The sequence below is a fragment of the Anabrus simplex genome, chromosome 6 (genome assembly GCF_040414725.1).
Source record: "Anabrus simplex isolate iqAnaSimp1 chromosome 6, ASM4041472v1, whole genome shotgun sequence".
NCBI classification, from domain to species: Eukaryota; Metazoa; Arthropoda; class Insecta; order Orthoptera; family Tettigoniidae; genus Anabrus; species Anabrus simplex.
This window is the reverse complement of record NC_090270.1, coordinates 86,663,377-86,685,800: the sequence shown is the minus strand read 5'-3', so window position 1 is coordinate 86,685,800 and position 22,424 is coordinate 86,663,377.

Below are 22,424 nucleotides of genomic sequence, written 5' to 3'. Positions count from 1 at the left end.
CAAGAAGGAACATGTTCGTGCAGCAACATGTAGTCGCGCATTGTCCTGCTGAAAAATGGTGTCTGGGGTGTCGTGTAGGAAGGGTATAGCTGCGGGTCGCAGGATGTCATTCACGTAGGTAAACTGGTCACAGTGCCCTGGACAAGCATCAACTGTGATTTGTGGTTGTACCCAATAGCACCCCACACCGTAAGGCCTTGAGTTGGTACTATATGTCTTGTGCGAATGCAGTCAATGTGGTGCATCTCTCCCTGTCTGCGGCGAACCAAAATGCGGCCATCATTTTCAAACAAACAGAACCTGGATTCGTCCGAAAACACTATCTGCTGTCATTCCCGTCCCCAGTGACGTCGTTCCACACACCGTTGCAGTCTAGCATGTTTATGCACATTAGTCAAAGATAGGCGGAGAAGAGGACGTGGCAGTGGTAACCCAGACCCAGGCCGTAATAAACGGCATGATCATGCAATTAAGTTAAAAGTTATTTAGTATTTTAATACACACTAAGGAACTAACAGACACTGAAGAGGCTACCAGACTGACGAATGCATGCGGCATACCGGTGAATTATAACTCAGTATCCACGACCTTAGCAAAAACATTATACCCCTACTACCCTTCCCCACAGCACATGCAAAGTCTCCACTACTTGCCGTAGCGCTATACAAATCGGTTAGCAGCGACGAACGGCATTTGGTGCTTATTTCCGCCAAAAATTATGTTAATAATTAAGGAAAATAAAGGAAAGAATTAGCAGATAAGACACAAAGGCTTGTACAGATAACGTTTCTTTTACAAATAATTCGCTGTGAGCTTGCATCCGGGAGATCGTGGGTTCGAATCCCAATGTGGGCAGCCCTGAATATGGTTTTCCGTGGTTTCCCATTTTCACACCACGCAAATGCTGTTGCTATATCTTAATTAAGACTACGGCCGCTTCCTTCCAACTCTTAGGCCTTTCCTATCCCATCGTCGCCATAACACCTATCTGTGTCGATGCGACGTAAAGCAATTAGCAAAACAAATAATAATAATTCCTGGTTTCAGGTGGCTAAAGTGAATATGTAATGTTTACTCCACAAAGTGGCGAGGGGCGGGGGCGGCTTTCCCTTCACGCCTCACCCTCTAATCGCCGCTACTGTTTGTTAACACGCCAAAGATGCAGAAAAGGAAATTTAATCACTTGTTAAGTTATACATGTGTAGACATTCCACTCGATAAAAGAGTTGCTTGTATGAAACAAAAACGATACTGTTCGGTGAAATACTTGTGTAGAAGGCATACGTCTGTTTGGAGCTTCGGTTGCATTCCGACCGGATAGTCCAGATTAAAATAATGTCTATGTATTCGTCGCTGCTGAACACACTAGCCATTGGCGATAAGCAGACAGTAAATATAGTGCGGCTGTACCATACACCAGCCTAGAACTATGCGGTCGAAAACGATGTTTACAAATGCAAGGGGTGCATTCGACCGCCAGCGCTGAGTAACATGCTGCGAGTGTGACTCTGTTTCTTATCTCTTCATATTCTGACGTAACCTGCCCGCTGGCAGTAGTTCCCCTGTTAAAATCAGTTGGTAGACACCCCACACATCACTTGTGCATGCGGGACATTTATAAGTAGAAAGTACGGCGTCCGTGAGCCACCTGGTATGTGAAGTAAGGGTTATTATTATTTATTGTTTATCGTATGATGAATCTATGTACACACATGTATATAGTTCAGGGTAAATGTGCGTAGTCACAAGTCCGTACAATACTATAACTCCAGGTCTGGCATTTTGACCCAATCAACTGCTTCATCCCACTGTCGGAAACGACCTCTCGGTCAAAGAGCTAACAAGAAGGAGATGTGTGGTACTTTTCAGGACCTTCAAGTTCGTAGAATTGGACCATCGCTGCGCATTTGTCAATTGAATATTGAAGTAAGGGTATTATTAAAACTAAACACATGGTGCAACAGCCCATTGGGATCTTGGTCTGCCAGGACGACTGTTGCCTATCCAGACAACCTGCAGATTCTGGTGTTCACATAGTCAGCCCTATTACTTGGATTTCTTGACGGGGCCCACTGCCTCCCGTATGGGGCAGCCCCTCAGTTGGTTTTATACGGCAGGGTGAAACCCGTTCCGTCTCTAGTCCAGAATTAAACATCCTTGCACTGGCCGGGGATCGAATCCGGGTCATCTGGGCATGTAAGAGGTGCGTTACTCACATACACCACTAGACTGTTTCTTTTAACGGCATTACTTGACCTATTCCGTTCAAAAGAATTCATTTTTATTTGCTAGAAATAAATCCCTACATTGTATTCGTCTGGACCAAGCAACTATATGCCTCAGTAAACAGGATGGTAAATCCCACATCAAACGTCAGGAGGCTTTTGAAATGTGGTGTTGCCAAAACATGAACATAATAAGATGAACAACGCTTAGGTTTTGCGTATATTTAGGCACTAGAGATTTCTGCTGAAATTATTACGCAGACGACTCCTTCCTGGCGGAGTCACACGTTATGTTGTTCTCCATTAACAACAACCATTATAGAAGGCTATATTATTGAGAGCTGGGCTGAGTGGCATAGACGGTTGAGGCGCTGGCCTTCTGACACCAACTTGGCAGTTTTGATCCCGGTTCAGTCCGGTGGTATTTGATGGTTCAGACTCGTGTCGGTAGATGTACTGACACGTAAAAGAACTCCTGTGGGACTGAAGCCCGGCACCTCGGCGTCTCCCAAAACCGTAAAAGTAGTCAGTGGGACGTAAAGCAAATAACATTATTGTTAGTGGGAAATATACGTTAGCCAATCTCTATTAAAAAGCAACCATTGTAGAAGCATATATTGCTGGGAAAAAGCCTCTTGAAGGACCTAGGATTTCACTCATAAAACAGATCTTAGAAAGTATTGAAGCAGAAAGCTATGGGGCAATCAAGACAGTAGCCGTCAGTCGGATGGTATGGAAATCTTCCGTTGCCAATCCTTGGACTAAATACTTGATGATGATTAACTTAAAATGATAACGTCACGTGCATTGAGCCAAACTCAGTTCAATTATGTAAGCTTTTGTCTAGTCAAATATATTCATTTACTTTTCTCACCATTACAATCTTATGAGTCACTTTTTCTTACCTTTTATCGGCCACTCAATTACAGCATTATTTTCTTCAACAAATTCTTATCTGCCAGTTGTCCAATTTTGACCTCTAATTTAACTTTCAAATTTTCAGCTCACTGGTTACCATTTTCAAATAAAATGATATGGTTGTTGCAATCACCGAGAAGTCTTTTCTTCTCATAAATAAAGTTATTAATATGATATGCGGACAGAATTTCAAACATACGATAACATCGGTAGCAAGTTAATCGCAACTTGAGAATCAGACTACACACTATAAACACGGTCATTTACCATATCATGAGTTATTAGTTGGAAGCTCTTTGAGCAGGAGATGTCTTCTTAATTCGATATAAATCAAGTAATCTCTTAAATGTTTTATTTACATCTCAATCTAACATATACCGGTACAGTATACATAATGGATTAGGATGGTTCATAATCAGTGGAATAATACACATGCATGACATAGTGTGTCCGTGTACCCCGAAAAAGTGTATACAAGACTTTTTTCAATAATCACAAAACTATAAAAACTAAAAATAATATAATGATTGACCTGAAATGAAGAAGGCACAAAGAATCTACCCAAAAAGCTTTCAAGATCAGGTGGTACAACAAATCGCAGTGCGCGCATCCGTCAATGTGATAATGGATCTCAAGAGAGTTCGGTAAACTTAATATAACTAGGGCCCGGCTCCATGGCTAAATGGTTAGCGTGCTGGCCTTTGGTCACAGGGGTCCCAGGTTGGATTACCGGCAGGGTCAGGAATTTTAACCAGCATTGGATAATTTCGCTGGCACGGTTCTTCATCATAATTTCATCCTCATCAGGACGCGCAGACCGCCTACGGGCGTCAAATCAGAAGACCTGTTACTGGCGAGCCAAACATGTCCTCGGACACCCCCGGCACTAAAAGCCATACGCCATTTCACTTTAGTGTAACTAGGGATTGCGGCGTGATAGAACATACCACAAGAAGTCGTACTTTTTCTACGCAAGCTCTATCGATATCTTTAGTAATAATTATGATAAAACTTGATTAGATACTCGTGGAATGGTTGGATAATTATGGACTTTGTGAAAGCTTCCGAAATGTGTCAATATCTGGACAAAGAAGGTTTTAGCCTACCGAAAACGAAACAAGAAGGAATAATAATAATAATAATAATAATAATAATAATAATAATAATAATAATAATAATAATAATAATAATAATATTGTTTTAACAACCCACTAACTACTTCTTGACGGTTTTCGGAGACGCCGAGGTGTCGGAATTTTGTCCCGCAGGATTTATTTTACGTGCCACTAAATCTACCGACACGAGGCTGACGTATCTGAGCACCTCAAATATCACCGGGCTGAGCCAGGAACGAACCTGCCACGTTGGGATCAGAAGGCCAGCGCTCTTCCGTCTGAGCCACTCAGTACGGCGAAATAATGAATCGAAAGGAAGCTAAAATGACAAAATGTATCCGAGGCTGAGCGTAAGAAAGCCTATATGTATGTCCAACCTTTGTTTCGTTTCTGTATGGAGTAGGGTATGAAATGAGATGAAGTATCTTAGCAAATCTCTACGTCCAGATGCCCTTCCTGACGTCAACCTCATCAGAGGATATAATGAGATGAAATGAAAGACGTGATATATGATAGAGGGAAGGGAGAGGATGAAGCTCGGTGCCGGCGCATTGCCTACTGTCGGGTAGCACTAAGGGGTCTGCTCAAGCCTTAACGTTTACATCTGACGTACGATGCCCTCACTCCACATGAACACTGCGGAAAGGTTTGGAATTGAATCCAGGCTTTTGGCACGGTATCTGCTGTATACCACCACCACTCTCTCCTACCCTGTAGGCCAACAATCTGATGGTGAAATATTTTTTCGTCAACTGGAGTCGAAACGGCTAACCACGGTGTCAGACCATATAGACTAGACGTAAGAAGTATGGCCACAACAATGTAAGAAATCCATGGAGACCGAGTGCCGCTAACAGCAAGTGCTATTCATTCCATGTGAAATCGGAAAGGAAAATATGAGATTTAAAACCAAATGTGAAGTCATTTCTTAGAAAATAAAGTAGTTTGAGATATTCATTTCTGCACAGTATCAGCTTCTTCTCCTTAATAGTCGTAATTATAGTAGACCCTATATTGTTCCAAGAGTCCAGTTTTAACAGTTAGATACATGGGAAAATGAGGTGGAACAAGATAGAATGAAATTTAATTCCAAAAATCGAAGGTACAGAGTTTCAAGTACCTGGGAAGTATCATAGAGGAACGTGGAAGAAATAATCGAGCCAGGAAAACAAGCAGGAGCGTTCCTGAAAAGTGTTAGAAGCCTGGTTTGGAGCAAGGATGTCCCTCAGAGAAGCAAAAGAGTGATATACAGTTGTGATTAGGATACAGGCAAGTGAAATGAAATTTCTGAAAAGCAGGATAGGAGTGACAAGAACGGATAAGATGAGAAATGAAAAGGTTAGAGCTATAATAAAAGAAGAGCCACTACAGAACACGATAGAGGCATCTAGACTTAGTTGGTATGGACACATCAGGAGAATGACAGAGGAAAGGATTCCCAGGAGGATGCACGAAAACGACCAATGGACAGGTGGATAAAAAGAGTGGAAGAGTGCGTACAGAGAAGAAAATAGGAGTAGGCAAGAGTGAAGAGGGAGAAGTGGTGCGAAGACAAGAGGAGATGGAGTGGCTTATGTTCCAAGCAGACCAGACCAACAGCCGGAAACTGCAGATGATGATGATGATGATGATGATGATGATGATGAAGAGCAAACTTTAAAATATAGGACCCTAATTTCTTTATTTTAAGGAAAATACTAAGTAGAAACCAAACCTGTCTTAGAAATTTAGTTCATTATGTAGCCTACATGTTCTGAAAACGTATTAAGTTTGACTGACTTCTCCACGTTAAAGTATTTATATGTTTTTAAAAACATTACGGTTTCCTCATCAAAGCAGGTGACAAACTATGTTCATAAAACGTTGATGGTTTCCCTTTAACTGTATGCAAGTTAATTTACTTGCTCAGTTTTCGAAACGCGCACCTGAACTTATTCAGTCCTATACGAATCGCAATCTCGGCGCACTTCAGACGAACACCCGCTGCATTGCTGCCCGTTTGCTGAGCACTTTACAGGAAATCAAACACGCCATAGCAATGACTAATTATTAGGGCTCGAATGTTGTCAACCTATATAATGCATAAAAAAATCTATAAAATGACAGAAAACTGGCGACAATGACGTAAAAAGCGATCCAAACCCATTCATAATTTTAGTTTTAATAACATACCTCTTTAATGAAGGAATATAATGTTTAAATATGCACAATTCTTGTGGTATGCGACATGCAGTGGAATATAAGTGAAATAAGTCGTCTTTCAGATATTACATTTAAAAAAAATGAATTCCGTGTTTGTTAAAGAAAGTACCCTCAGAATTAAAAATTAATATATCTTTTCCACCTAGAAGGAATTCAGCAAACCCGCAGCGGACATCCTAGAGAAATAAATTGAAATAAGTTTAACTGGAATCACATTTGGCTTAACCACACTAAGGTACAGAAGTTAGAATTCGGAAACATATCCCTAGTTGATTGTGCAGTATATTACAATAGTTATCTCCGGATTCTAAGGTGTAAAGAATCATCGGTTTTGAGACCGCACGATGCGAAACATCCAGAAACTTCTTTCCACATCAACTGATTTTAAAGGGTTCATACTTGAAGCAAGTGAGATCTTCTTCGAAAACACTCCCATCAAAATTTTGTTTTTTAAATATTTCACTTACCTTGCACATAATTTCTGCAACGATCGTGAAAAACCGTGTAACTGACAATGCACTTCCAAACCATTATTTTCCTTAAGACTGGTCACTCCGCTCAGCCACGTACGGATATGCAGTCCATATGTCGTTGTGTTCATTTTCATATGCTTACGTGTACAGGAAAATGAACCTTACATACCTTGTACCATAGGCCTGCTGCAGAAATGTATGCATGATTCCCTCCTACAGTATAATGCATGCAAGGTTAGGAGGTACATTGTCCGTTAACCGGCTTTTCACAATCGTTACAGATTTGATACCCCTGGAATTTTTCAAATATTAATTTAATTTTTTTCATTTAATTCCACTTCATTTTCTCTTTTTTCAGATATGGTACAAATATATATATATATATATTTACTAGAGAACATACGATAAGAGATAATGGATGAACTAATGATCATTCGAATTGACAATGTGAAGCAAAAATGTAATCGAAAGACGTTAAAATTGCAATCGAAATTCCATTAAGACCTAAGAAGGCTAAAAAGGATCAAAAAGGCAAAAAACGCCGACAAAGGCAGAAAAGGACAAATAAACTCACGATTTTTTGTTGTACAATAACCCCGAATGATCATATATTATGTTGGACTCCTCTTGTACACTTAAGAAAAAAGTATATTTTTTCTCAACTTCCGAGCCCTAGAATTTTTAATTTATTTTTTCGTACATTTGACAACGAAGACATATTCAATTGCCGAAACTAAGAACTTCCAGGTATTCAGAAATTTTTCCATTACGGGTTGAAAATAAAATTGGGATATTAAGTATTATCTCAATCATATCGGGACTACTAACACCAAAAAAAGTTTTCAATCCGTCTCGGAACGGGACGGCGGACCTCCGAGACGGTCACGCCATCATTCAGACCAGGGAGATGTTTGGAGAAGGTAAGGAGTTGGTACCCGTGGCCTATGCTAAGAACTGTCCCGGCATTCGCCTTAGTGCAAGAGAATGGAAAACCATTCTCAGGACAGCCGAGGGTTGAGACAAGCCCTCTCTTTCTCCCGAATGCAGATGCGTAGAGCCACGGCAGAGCCGCAGCCTCTAATATCGCGAACTACACACATGATTTACATATCTTTATAAAGCCTGTTTTTTGTGTCAAAATAAAATATCGTAAATATTCTCTCTAATCATAACTGAAGAATGGCCCTCGGAAGTCATGAAAAGCAATATTATACTCTCAATTTAACTACTTTTTCTGTGAGCACTATTGAAAATCTACTGCCTGTTTCAGGTCATTTCGCCAGGTCAGAAATGAAATTAGCGGCGAGGATAGGTATTGTGCCGGCTGCCGAAGCCGAAGGAACTGTGTTTGCCCTCAAGCATTCTTGTAAAGAGGCTCATACCTGCTTTCAGTTTTTTCAGTTCTTTAGTACACTGCAGCATTTAATTTTGAAATTCAAAATGATAGGCAGCGTTGATGACAACTTCTTCATTTCAGCTATCTCTTTGTCCACTCTCTTTCCTTTTTCTTTGCTTCCCTTTCCGTTTAGGAGGCTTTGTTGCCGACTACGCAGCCTAGGCAATACACTCCTGCCATAGAAGAAGGTATTGTCCGGAGTCCGATGTTGAACGATGCTTAGGTGGGCTGATCCCACTCCTCAGTGCTATCCCATTACTGCTCGCCACGGAAATCTTCACCTGCTGAGGTTCTACTCCGGTCCGGTTCCTCGCTTCTTAGCCAACCAGGCCCTCAGGCTCCCGTGAAGTACCAATATTGACGGCAAGCTTCTCGAGGGACACCGAGGCTACATGAGGCACTGAGAACCATAGCTCCCATCCTCAAACCATCTATATAGGCAGGCATGTACCCTATAGCGTATACAGTGGAAAAAGTTATTACGTTTCTTTTTAGGAAAATAAAATGATCAGATTATCATAAATATGTATTTCAATAAAATGTGTGACGCGATGTTACCTAGCAACCGTGCAGGCTGTGATGAGAAGTATTGATGGGTGGCCATGACGTACAGATCCACGGCCTGTGCAGCTCTCTTTAAACAGATCCCCTTGTGGGTGTGGGGGGGGAGGGGGCAGATTAACACCTTGCCTGTCGTGAGAGGCGACTAACAGGGGCCCCAGGGGCTCTCAAATTGGGAACGTATTTCTTCCTAAAACAATAATCACCACCATCACTTTAAACAGATCCATGGCGTGTTTAACACTTGAGGTAATGTTGCTAGGTAACACGTGGTGGTGGTGGTTGTGATTATTGATTATTGTTTTTAGAGGAAGTACAACTGGGCAACCATCGTCTATTAACACTTATCGGAGTGAAATAGTGGAAGGGATCCGATAGTTCAAAAAATGAAGGTATTACCAAAAAAAAGGCAAGAACCACGAAGGGCGTGAAAATGACAGACTCCCTAGGCCTCGAATGCTCTAATAACGTCGGTATCGGAATGAAACACAAGATTTGACCAAGGCAGGCCGGATGGGATAGTTGTAAGTGAAGAGCCTGATACAAGTATAAGTGGAAGCAGTGCCAAGACTCAGCTAAGGGTGCCGTAGTCGCCAACTCACACTCCCATTTCGAGAGACCCTGGGCCCCTTTTAGTCGCCTCTTAAGACAGGCAGGGAATACTTGGGTGTTATTCTACCGCCCCCACCTACAGGGATTGCAAGGTAGCACCGCTTCGCTCATTTTGTTATATGACACTATTCCGTTTCACATATTTTCGGATGATCCCACTGCTCTCAAACGTATTTACGTCTAAACGCGAAATTACTTTTCATCGTGTTAAATTAGAAGACACAATTTATCACTGATGAGCAGCACTGGTCGTGATGAGATGGACGTTCTGAAGTACTTGTAGTCAATAATAGCTTGTTAAGTTTGATTGGGTATAGTGGACGGTGGTTTGAATTATGTATGTTTATTGTTTTCAGTATGTTGTTTAATACTTGGTTGACTAACATGGAAGACACTCAAAGGAAAATTTCACTTACCTGGAATATTCTAATAAAGTCCAAGTCAAAAGAGAAAAGAATTGCCAGTGGGGGTCAGCTGGTAAAGATTAAAAGATGTACATGTCTATTTAGGGGAAATGGCTTTAACTATTTTGTTACTTAACTGATTACCTCACTCTTTGCTTGAAGACGGACGGCTACGGGAAGAAAATAAATGACTATAATCTGAATAAGGGGAGCGCTATGTTGTACTCCTAGAAATATTCCCTCTGTAAATTTCAAATGGCAACTTGACTTAGTAATTGTAGTGCTACCGCTATATATTTCGTGAACCAATGTTATGTAAATTATATGTAAATGTTTAGGTCAGGAACATTAATTCGGCCACAAAGTCGCGTGCGTCTAAGAGTGTGTGTGTGTTTGTGTTGGTTAGGCAAAGAAATAGTACTAGATATTATACTGAATGATGTAACAGATTTATAATGTCTACAAATCTTGTTCTCTTGGTCATGGCATTCTCATCCTGCTTTACTTACTATCCTGGTTACAATCTATGCACTATTTGAGCCAGAAGAGAATGAAGAAAAAGAAAGAATACATACATGTATTCAGTAACCTAAGCTTTCAATATATTAAGTCGTTGATTTAATGAATTACATCCGCAAACAGAACGTTGGCCTTCGGTCAACAGTGAAAAATATTTCCTTCTACCGCAGTTTATAGCAGAGAAATACAATTATGCTTTACGTCGCACCGACGCAGACAGGTCTTATGATGGCGATGGGATAGGAAAGGGCTAATTTCGGGAAGGAAGCGACCGTGTCCTTAATTAACGTACAGTCCCATCATCTGCCTGGTGTGAAAAAGGGAAACACCACAAAACAATCTTCAGTACTGCCGACAAGGTTCGAATACTATATCCCGAATGCAAGGTGACAGCTACATGATCCAAACCACGCAGCCACTCTCTCGGTAAAGAGTAATGTTCGCTGATCATGAATCTGACGGCCGATTCATTTTTGGGACCAGGGATATTGTTATTGATAACTGTGCATACTTACCATGTACAGTATGTGTGCATGAATTATTTGGGATGTACAGGGTGGTCGGAAACAACGTGAACACAAAATGAATGGAGGCGTACACTTGCACTCCTAGAAAATTATGAACCCTAATTGGGCTCTCGGCCCGATGATGCAAAGGCTAATCCCAGGCTACTGAAGTGACTAGAACGGAGGTTAATTTAACACTTTACAGAAAAGAGAAAAGGTTACAAAATCGTAGTCACCTCAAACCAAGTTGAAGGGGAACTCGAGAGGGTAACGCACTCTCTATCCCCGATTTACAGTTTAAAATTTTATGAAATTTTACATTAACCGAAAGAGGGTTGGTCATACTGATAAATACAATAATTTAAAAAAATTGGTATCTCGCACTGTGGTCATTTTATCAGCTAATGAAGTTAGCCATTCCGATTGCTTCGCGCGTGACTTCAGATGGGCTTTGCGAGGCTGTGTTGCTGAATCTTTACGTGTCTCATGACCAGCTTGAAAGCACCAATAGAAGAAATAAACTTCTCCGGGGGAGAGCCTTGAACAAGGACCTCTCTGCTGATAGGCTCGGCCCACAGCAAGCACACTACGGTGGCATTGACTGAAACCCACGGTGTGTTAGTGTTTGATGCTCATTTCTCGTCATGGCTAACAAAGCCCGAGCAAGGCACGTGCAGATATAGCAACACCGCCTCGTAAAGCCCATTTGAATTCGCCCGCGAAGCAATCTGATTGGTTAACTTGAACAGCTGATAAAGTGACAACGGCGCCAGATATTGACGCAATTTTTTTCAAATTACTCATTAGTATGAATAATTCTCTAGCGCTCATAATCTTGGTTCAAGTTGTTTTCGACCACCCTGTAGCTGTGTTTTTTCGCGTACTCTGGGATCACTCGGAATTAGTCTTGCTTTAGTGATTTTTTTATTTCTTGCCGGCGAATGTTTTAAGACAGTGACTGATATTTCATAAAAGTACTGTAGATGTAGATCTTCATGTAGACCAGATCAGGAAAAAATCCATAGCGCAAAAGCCCCAAAGGGCCATGGCCTACCCAGCGACCGTTGGTAGCCCGAAGGCCTGCAGATTATGAGATGTCGTGTGGTCAGCACGACGAATTCTCTGGGCCGTTATTCTTGACATTCTAGACCGGGGCCGCCATCTCACCATCAGGTGACTCCTCAATTGTAATCACGTAGGCTGAGTAGACCTCGAATCAGCCTTCAGATCCAGGTAGAAATTCCTGGACTGGCCGAGAATCGGACCAGGGGCCTCTAGCTATGAGGCAGGCACGTTACTCCTATACCGCGGGGTCGGCAGATCAGATCAGACCACCTAAGTTTCCTCTCTAAAAGATTATTCCTAATCATCAAATTGCTCAAGAAGAAAAAAGGAAATCAAATTTGGACACAACTTTTTCGTACCAATGTTTTATTTTCCACTTTCTGTTGTATCTGCCAGCGACTGATCATCAACCTCACACAGACACTGTAGGTTTCCGTGACGGATGCTAGCATAGTAATGAGCTTGGCCCAGAGTTCATGACATATCATCTTTTTCATTGAGTGATCAGGTGCAATACTCCAATACAAACAAACTCTGTTCATGCCACATCGATTATAAATACATCCTTTGTATTTTATTTTATTTGCATGTTTATTCATTTTTAGTTTTTGTATATTTTAAGAGCGGTTTCTTTGATTTTGGATAATGTTTCGGTCATATTTTGGAGATTTGTGTCTCTTTAGGTCATTCTGTCATGTCACCATATTATTTTATGAAATTACATCTGAAAGCCTTAACTAGTAGCAGTAATAATAATAATAATAATAATAATAATAATAATAATAATAATAATAATAATAATAATAATAATAATAATAATAATAGTATGGCCTCAGCTACCGTGTGCAGACATTTCAAGTTGACGCCATCCGGCTGTCTGTTCGTCAATTTCGACGTTCCGTTTTACTCTAGGCCCACTAGATGTCAGACCGAGTAAACCGAAACTCTCTTGGGCGTCTATGACTGAGATTTAATTAATTTTGTCGGGTAAACACCAAATGTGTCACCAGAGATCTTTTACATGCCGACATCGTACGACATGGAGTGTCGAATGGACTCTTTTCCGCCGTTCAAAAATCCGACTACCCCTGCCGGGTTTGAACCCGCTATCTTGGGATCCGGAGGCCGACACTCTACCACTGATCCACAGAGGCAGCTAACTAGTAGTTCTACAAATATTGAAATAAAACATTTCAATATACAGGGTCATCCGTTTGGGATGTCAGAAAAGTAAAATGCTATACGCAAGAAACTATGCACATTTACTGCTTGTTAACGGTACACACATGTTAAGGAGAGTCTGGAGTTTGTGTCACAGCACATTAGCACTCGATATGTCCACCATCGCGCGTGCGGCACAAACGACACCTCGAATCCACGTTGCGCCACGTGGCACGCAGCATTTCTGGAGTGATTTGCTGAATGGCCGCTGTAATCTCCATCCGTAGGTCAGTCAGATTCTGTGGTCTTCATGCATACACTGTCGACTTGACGTAGCCACATACAAAAGAATCTGTTGGGGTTAGGTCAGGGCTATCAGGAGGCCATGGGATAGCTCCACCACGGCTTCACCAGCGATCATGTTGACTCGGCCACTCACATGGAATGTGGCTTCGTCCATGAACATTCGTCGTTGTTACCATTGATCGTCACCTTCCTGCCGCTCACACATCATCGTAACAAAATTGAGTCTAGCTCCGTAGTTCAGCTGTGTCAATGCTTGCATGCGCTGCATACGGTATGGATGCATGTGAAGATAACGCCTAACAATCCTGTGACATGTTGTGAATGGTGTATTCTGCTCTGCTGATAAGCGGCTGAGTGACTTTCGTGGACTCTGCGTCATGGCTTGTCGAATATCTTCCTCCTTGTTGCTATCACGCCGCCTTCCACCTGTGTGAGGCATCTGCAATTCATTTTTCAAAAACAAGTTGTACCATTTAACAATGTCCCGATGTGATGGGACATGCCTAACGTTGTACTGACGTCTGAAAGCTCGCTGGGTCTCCACTACACTCGTCCCCCTGTGGGTGGGGGCGGTAGAATAACACCCACGGTATCCCCTACCTGTCGTAAGAGGCGACTAAAAGTGGCCCCAGGGGCTCTGAACTTTGGAGCGTGGGTTGGCGACCACGGGGCCCTCAGCTGAGTCCTGGCCTTGCTTCCACTTACTTGTGCCAGGTTTCTCACTTTAATCTATCCTATTCGACCTCCCTTGGTCAACTCTTGTTCTTTTCCGACCCCGACGCTGTTAGGTTTGCGAGGGCTAGGGAGTCTTTCATTTTCACTTCCTTCGTGGCCCTTGTCTTCCTTTGGCCGATATCTTCATTTTTCGAAGTACCGGATCCCTTCAATTTTTCCCTCTGATTATTGTTATATAGAGGATGGTTGCCTAGTTGTACTTCCTCTTAAAACAATAATCACCACCACCACCACCACCACCACTCCACTACACTCGAAAATTTGGCATGCCATACTATACACTGAGCGCGTTGTTGTGGTGTAACGACCATCTTCATCTACACTGAGCACTGAGCGCGCGCGCTAACTTGTACCGCCTCTGTACCTGATATCTGGTGATTGCACTATGCACTACACTGCTGCGTTGTCTCGCGGAAGTCATTGTTGCAAAGAGAGTCATTGTTAACTCAATCATTGTCACGTACATTACAGAAAATTGCATAGATATAATATGCATTAACATAATAGCTATAACGTTATACTTTTCTGACATCCCAAACGGATGACCCTGAAATATTAAGTAGTCTCATTCTTTGTTTCTGAATCACACGTATATTTTAAATTTTGTTGAAATTAATGTCTCAAGTTGATTTTTATATTTTAAAAATTCTTTTTGTAGATTTTTGAAACAATAATTTACGATACCCTCATTGTTGGACATATACATTTGTGTGTGGGGACTTTAATCTGCAATTCTCGGCCATTGTTTGCATTGCCGTTAAATTATGTGCCTGAAACTGTGGCGATTTAAAATGTATTTTCTTGCCATTGTTACGTCGGTTGCTTCGAAATTCTGATTGGCTCAATAACCAAATTTTTGACTTGAGTGTGCGCAGTGTCGAGCTTCAACTGTGCGACGCGCGGCTTGTCCGGCCTGCACGCCAGTCTGTTAACAGCAGATCGCCAAGATGGACGCGTTTGGAGAAGTTGTGTACAAAATGCGATTGAAAGTTGTTGGAGTGGAGTTTGATAAACCAGGCTAATAGCCTCGTTAATTAAGGCATTGCCTGAATTATAGCGAAATAATGTTGTGTGTTTCATATTTACTGTTTTTTTTTTAATTAGTGTGACCGAACTATCTGAAGGAGGGTTCTTCATTACAAAATGAGCTAGAATGTAAGCTATTGGATTACAGTATATTAAATTGGACACCCAAAAATGTAAGTACAAGTATCTACTTAATTGTTTCGAAACTGTTCTGCTGCCGGATTATTTGGAGAAGAACGTGTGTATCAAGCTATCTGCGACAACTATTATATTAGAAGAAATGTTTTGGCAACGCTGTTAATATTACTTCGTCTCTACTCCGCTACTGTAATTGAAATTAGGCCTATAGTTTATGGACCTGGTGACCACCGTTTATGCATTAAATTAAGCTGGACTTTCTTCTTCATCGGACATTTTAATGATATAAATTGTATCTGCTAAATATTAAAATGTAACTTAACGTGATTTTGGTAATGTTCTATATCCAAATTATTCTTATGAAGTAATTCTGGAACATGGTATATGCGCGGGTGAGAGACCTATTATTCCATTACTTTAATTTAACTGAGATTATCGTTGTGCTGCCTTTTTCTGTTTCTTAAAGTTATTATTATTATTAATTTTGTTGGTGGATTACTTTTTACATTTCTTGGTTCATATTTGTGGCATCCGATGGACTGTTGACTACGTTTTGAAAGACGTTATGTACTAGTATTGTTTTCGTAATGGCTCATTGTTTAATTACTTAATGGGATGGTTTATTTCCGGTCTTATTCGGCCATTACCGTTTTCCAAGGCCTCCTAAAATTAAAATTGTGTAACCGGCATTTAAATCCTTTATTAATATTTTGGTTGGAAGAAATGTTAAATTTCAAAGACTATACATAATTATTGTAATATTCTGGTTATAATAAACTGGAATTTGTTCCCTATTTCTTGATGACACTTTTGCCCTCCTCAGATTATTCGCGTCCGTTTTTCTTTCCTTCTTGTTTCATTATTGCGTGCCATGTTTTTATCTTATCTCCGGTACGCTAATTTTGTGTGGGCTTTGCCTGTTGTCCTTTTTGTCTGATGTTGGCTTCGGTTTTGGGAAGCTGTATGCTTCGTGTGTACCATTGTTTTGTTGTCTGTGAAATTTTAAGTGTTTCCCTTCCTAATTTGTAGTTTATTTGAGACATATTTTTATTCGGGTTCGTGCGATTTTCTCTTGTGTCCTTTCAATTATTTACGTGTGGAATTTTTTTTGCGTCTGCTATCGTTGCCTTATATATTGAGTGTGTTTCCGTGTTTCGGGGTGATTGAAATCCTTGTGTACTGGTTCCGGAAGCAAATTCCAGTTTATTGTGATTAATTGTAGTATACTTACTCACCAAGAAAAGCTGGCCAGTTATGTAATTGACATTTAATGCACGGATCCGTTTTAACATTTGTCATTCATTTATTCTAAGGCAAAGTGTAGCTTGTAATCTGAGTGTGTTTTCACGATTTTATTTATCCTAAAAATAGACATTTGTCTCCTAATTTAATGAGTTAAATTATTACAATTTTTATCTTTCTTCTATTTACTTATTTATTACTACATAAAAATTATTTTACGTTGTTATCCGAGTGCGCATTCATAGTATATTTTGCTTTGAAAATTGATTTTTATCTATAATTTAAAGACATTATTTACAGATTTATTTTTTTTGCTCTGCAGTTTTCATTCCTAAATTCTGTTTAAATTTTTCCTAATTTTAAGTAAAGCTCAAGTTATTTAAACATTAATCTTGCTTTCATTTAGCAATCTTGACCTGGCAACCCCTCAAGTAGTTAGCTCGATCCAGTCCTTTCCCTTATGTTCTGTGCCCTCCACGCTGGTTTTGTTAATACTGCTCCTGCTCGATGGTAAGTATTTTGCTTCTTGTGTACATTTGGTTATATTTATGGGGTTTTATTATCATTCCTGTTTTTATCTTTGTCGGGTTGCAATTTTAATTTTACAAATCGTCTTTTATTATTATATTATTATTATTATTATAAGTTCTTTTCAAACTGTTTCCTTTTCAACCAATATTCATTGTAATGTGTATTCTCTGTCTTTGATCAGCCTCCATATAAAAGACCTACGTTATATACTTTGTAAGTTTATGCCTAACCTATTGTTTTCTGAAGGTTTTTTAAACATTAATATTGAACATAATTTTATAATGCATTTTATAATTTATTAGCTTATTTAATAAAGTTATTCTTAACTTTTTGAGTGCATATTTTAATATTCTTCACGTCATCAACATCCAGGCCTTAATTACGAGTTATGCAAGGAGAGAGAGTTGTTATGGCTTTAATTAAAGTACATTTCCCTTTACCGGGCGAGTTGGCCGTGCGCGTAGAGGCGCACGGCTGTGAACTTGCATCCGGGAGATAGTAGGTTCGAATCCCACTATCGGCAGCCCTGAAGATGGTTTTCCGTAGTTTCCCATTTTCACACCAGGCAAATGCTGGGGCTGTACCTTAATTAAGGCCACGGCCGCTTCCTTCCAACTCCTAGGCCTTTCCCATCGTCGCCATAAGACCTATCTGTGTCGGTGCGACGTAAAAAGCCCTCCTAGCATTTCCCTTATTTTCCTGGCATGACAGTGGTAAACCACTACAAAGTGGGCAGCCATCCTCTATTAACACTAATCAGGGGGGTCCGACACTTCGAAAGATGAAAGCGAGAAGCCTGGCACAAGTAGGTGGAATCAATGCCTAACTCACCTAGGAGGACCGTAGACGCTAACCCTTTCTCCCAAGCTGAGAGCCCCTGATCGCGGTTAGGAGTGGGAAGGAAGCATCCGTAGCCTTGATTACGCTACAGCCCGATCGTTTGGCTGGTATAAAAGTGTAAAACCACGGGAATCCATTCACAGGGTCAGAACTCACTATCTCCCGAATTCAAACTCACAGTCACGTGACCCAAACCGTGATGCCACTCGCTCGGTCCATTTTTACATGTCAATCCTATCTCTTAGGGGTGTCATAACCCCACAATACCTTTCTTTCGGATAGTAAGTAATACGTGCATTCCAGAGCTATGCTAGAACATACAAACACTCATACATCCATTTTTGTATGTAGATTAGTACAGATTAGTATGGTAATATACAGATAGTCGCAAAAATATCCCTCCACCTGATGGTGTGATAAACACTTTGGTGAAAAGGCATCCAAATGCCTTCACGAAGCCCCGAAGATAATATCTAGCAAAAGTAACATTAAGGTGAAACATAATGGTATAGTAATACACTGAATGTCTAAAAGTCACGAGAAGGATTGTCCCATTAGAAAATGTGCCGTGTATGACCTATGAGCGTTGCGGCTAGCTGCGGCGTAGCTGAGCATTCTGTTACAGATGACAGTGTTGTGACGATGGCAACACGTCGCGAGTTAACCGACTTTGAACGTGGGATGATCGTCGGCTCACGGCGCATGGGTCAGAATATTGTGGAGATTACACGCGTATTCGGGTTTCTGAGGTCAACAGTGTAGAGAGTGGATCATCAATATCGCAGAGAGAATGTTACCACCCGCGTAAACCACCGCAACGGAAGACCACAGGTGTTTAACGAACGGATATCACGTCAGCTCCGCAGAACCATACTGGGCGCTTGACGGGTAACTGTGAGTCAGATCACCCCCAGTTGAATGTTGGGAGTCAGGAACCCATTTCTACCAGGACACTAAGGAGGCAACTGCACCGCATAGGCTTCACCAGCCGACGACCAACTCGTGTCCCTTTGCTGACACCTCGACACAGAGCTCAACGACGTGCATGGGCCCACGAACATCGGCAATGGACCATGGAACAGTGGCGGCGTGTGATGTGGTCCGATGAATCACGGTTCCAGTTGTATCGCGCTGACGGGTGCGTGCGAGTGTGGCGTATGCCCATGAAGCTATAGATCCTGCGTCTCAACAAGGTTGTGTCCAGGCGGGAGGTGGCTCAGCTCTGCCTGGGCGACGTTGTCATGGTCACAAGTAGGCCCCATTGCCAGGCTGCAGGGAGCGCTGACAGTTGCACATTATGTGGACATTCTTTCAGAACATTTGTCTCCCTTCCTGGCCCTAGAGTACCCTGATGGAGATGCTATGTTTCAACGGGACAATGCGCCTTATCACCGCTATGTGGTGGCACGCAGGTGGTTATAGAAGCACGCCAGTGAAGTTACAACCGCGGATTGGCCCTCAAGATCCCCCGATCTTGATCAAATCGAACATTTATGGGATGCTGTCGATGGCGGTGCACGCTCCATGAACTCTGCACCAACAACACAAGACCAATGTGGGTAGCAGTGCAAGATGCTTGGGTCCAGATACCTCCAGAACGATTTCAACACCTTTTAGAGTCGATGCCTCTCCGTATTGCTGCCGTTTTGAGGGCTCGCGGAGGAGCAACTCGTTATTAACATCACATTCAGTGTCTTCCCATGACTTTTGATCACTCAGTGTATAATACGTTATACCTCCGTTGTTTGTTAATAATCCGTTATAATACGAACATAGCGTAATAAACGTGAACGCAAAATTATTCGTCCGCTATATTCTGTGATTTCTAACATCATATCATTGGGAAATGCATGATCAGGGTTCTTGCGGGAAGTACGTGCTAACGTTACTATTCGTACAAGATCCTGTTCAAAGCTAGAATGGGTAAGACAAGGGAAACACTCTTTGAAAGGGACCGAATTGTTGAAATCCATAAAGAAGGACATTCGCAATGACTAACTGCTGAGAAGACAAGAATACCACGATCAACCACTTCGATTGTAACAAATAAACCTAGAACAGGGCGCCCTAAGAAGCTCACATAACGTGAAGAGGGCCGCAGCCTACGTACAGTGCCTCAGAATAAGCATGTTTCTGGTCCTGTATTGCGAAAAGATTCAAATTAATGTAGTAAGACGAACATCAGCATCGATACTGTAAGACAAGTGCTACACATAGCTGGCATAAGCCGTGCAAGTATAAAAAACCCTGAACAAGTAAGATAAACAGAGGGAAGAGGTTAGAGTTTGCAAAATAATATGTTAGCTAACCACTTACATTCTGGAAACGAGTATTATTTACCGATGAATGTAAATTTAGCTTGTCTGATACGTCCGCAAAGCGCCGTGTGTGGAGAAAGGAGGACGAAATCCATAGTAAAAACCTTTTTTTTTTTTGCTAGGGGCTTTACGTCGCACCGACACAGATAGGTCTTATGGCGACGATGGGATAGGAAAGGCCTAGGAGTTTGGAAGGAAGCGGCCGTGGCCTTAATTAAGGTACAGCCCCAGCATTTGCCTGGTGTGAAAATGGGAAACCACGGAAAACCATTTTCAGGGCTGCCGATAGTGGGATTCGAACCTACTATCACCCGGATGCAAGCTCACAGCCGCGCGCCTCTACACGCACGGCCAACTCGCCCGGTGTAAAAACCTTCAGCCTGTAGTTAAGCTTGGGGGTGGATTATGATAAGGGGATATATGTCGAACTCTGTTGTAACTTCTACACAATACCTGCAACAATGGATAGGGTGGTGTATGTGGACATTTTAAAGCAGCAACCGAATCAAACTGTTGAAAAATTGGGAGACCCAAAATATACTGCCTGGGTCGTTAAGCACTGGTTGTTGTGTAGTACACCTCATGTGCTGCAAATACCACTCCAGTCGCCAGATTCCAACCCCATTGAGCATAGATGGGCGGAACAACAACACAGACTGCAGCAAAAGAGGAAAAGTAAGGAAAGATGGAAGCCACCATTTCGTGGAGAGTGACAGAAGATAGGCCCAGAAGTCACGACATACCTGGTCCAGACCATGTCGAAGAGGCTTCAAGCTGTCATTACTGCCAAAGGAAAGTCAACTGGATACCGAAGTGTTTTGTTCTATGAGCCAAGTGGGTATGAAGTACAAGTGGATGAATACTTTTGCTACACTACTTGTGGGAACAGACTGCTACTGAAGCCACAAGTTTTAAACATGTTGTGTTATTAATTGACTGTTGCACGTTATCCTTCCCACATAAAAGATAACTAAGCATTACAACACGGATTCCCTTGGTACCTTTCGACTACTGATCGTTATTTACGGTCACACCATTAAATAGACGGATACTTTTGCGACTATCTGTATATAATTTGCTTTTCTACAAATGAAAACCTCAAATTTCAGGAGAACTCTATATGATACAGCGTGCAAATTTAAGAAAATATGTAGCTTCGTTTTAATTACGAAAACCCTCCCATACGTTAATACAAAATACCTCATTGTTCACTTTCCACCCGGAATAACTTGTCTCGCTTGTAGTTGTGTCTCAACGGCGCTCTAGTCACCGGCGTCTCGGCCCACAAGTGGCTACGTTGGTAAGTGGTCCGACAGATCTGCACTCCGACCGGCCAACCGAGCAGAGGAGGGGTGGCCACGGCTTTACTGTGCCTGTACGTCTCTGTATTCGGGAGACGGCAAGGGGCTGGTTCCCACCGTCGGCTGTCCTGAGAATGGTTTTCCATTTTCCTGCACTAAGGCGAATGCCGAGACAGTTTCTAGTATAAGCCACGGCCGTCAACCCTCTCATCTCCTTCTCGGATCAAATATCCTGGTCTGAGAGATGACATCACCGACTAAGAGGCCCGCCTCCCCCTTCGGCGGAGTAGTATGGTCTCAACGGCACACTAGGCGCCAGCGTCTTGGAAAGGTGTAGCAATCCTACTAATGGGCCCACTGCTACACTAGGGAGAAACGCTGGTAAGTTCACGATTGAAATGGCCTAGAGAGCTTAAATGTTTTTATCTTGTCTGTTAGTTTAATAGGTAAGTAATGAACTTCTGATGATTTAACATTGCATTGTCAGCAGATTAGCAAACAGCCCTTTCATTCTTCACTTTGTTGGCGCACATAACACGACTTGTGGTATCACACATTAAACCACAACGTCGTTGCGGAACGGTTTGAAAGGTTTTTAACGCCTGTTAATTGCACATGATAACCTGTCATTGCCCCACAAATGATCATTAACGTCAGGTACGAGATCACTATTAGTTATGATGCGGAACGGATCCATTTCTTTTAATAGCGACTTAGTTTTCTATTCTGGTTACGGGCTATGCTAGCTAACATGACCTTGTTGAGTAACTACCCATTGTTCAAACCCCAGGTTATGTACTTTGAAAATTGTGGGATAACCAGTGTCACCA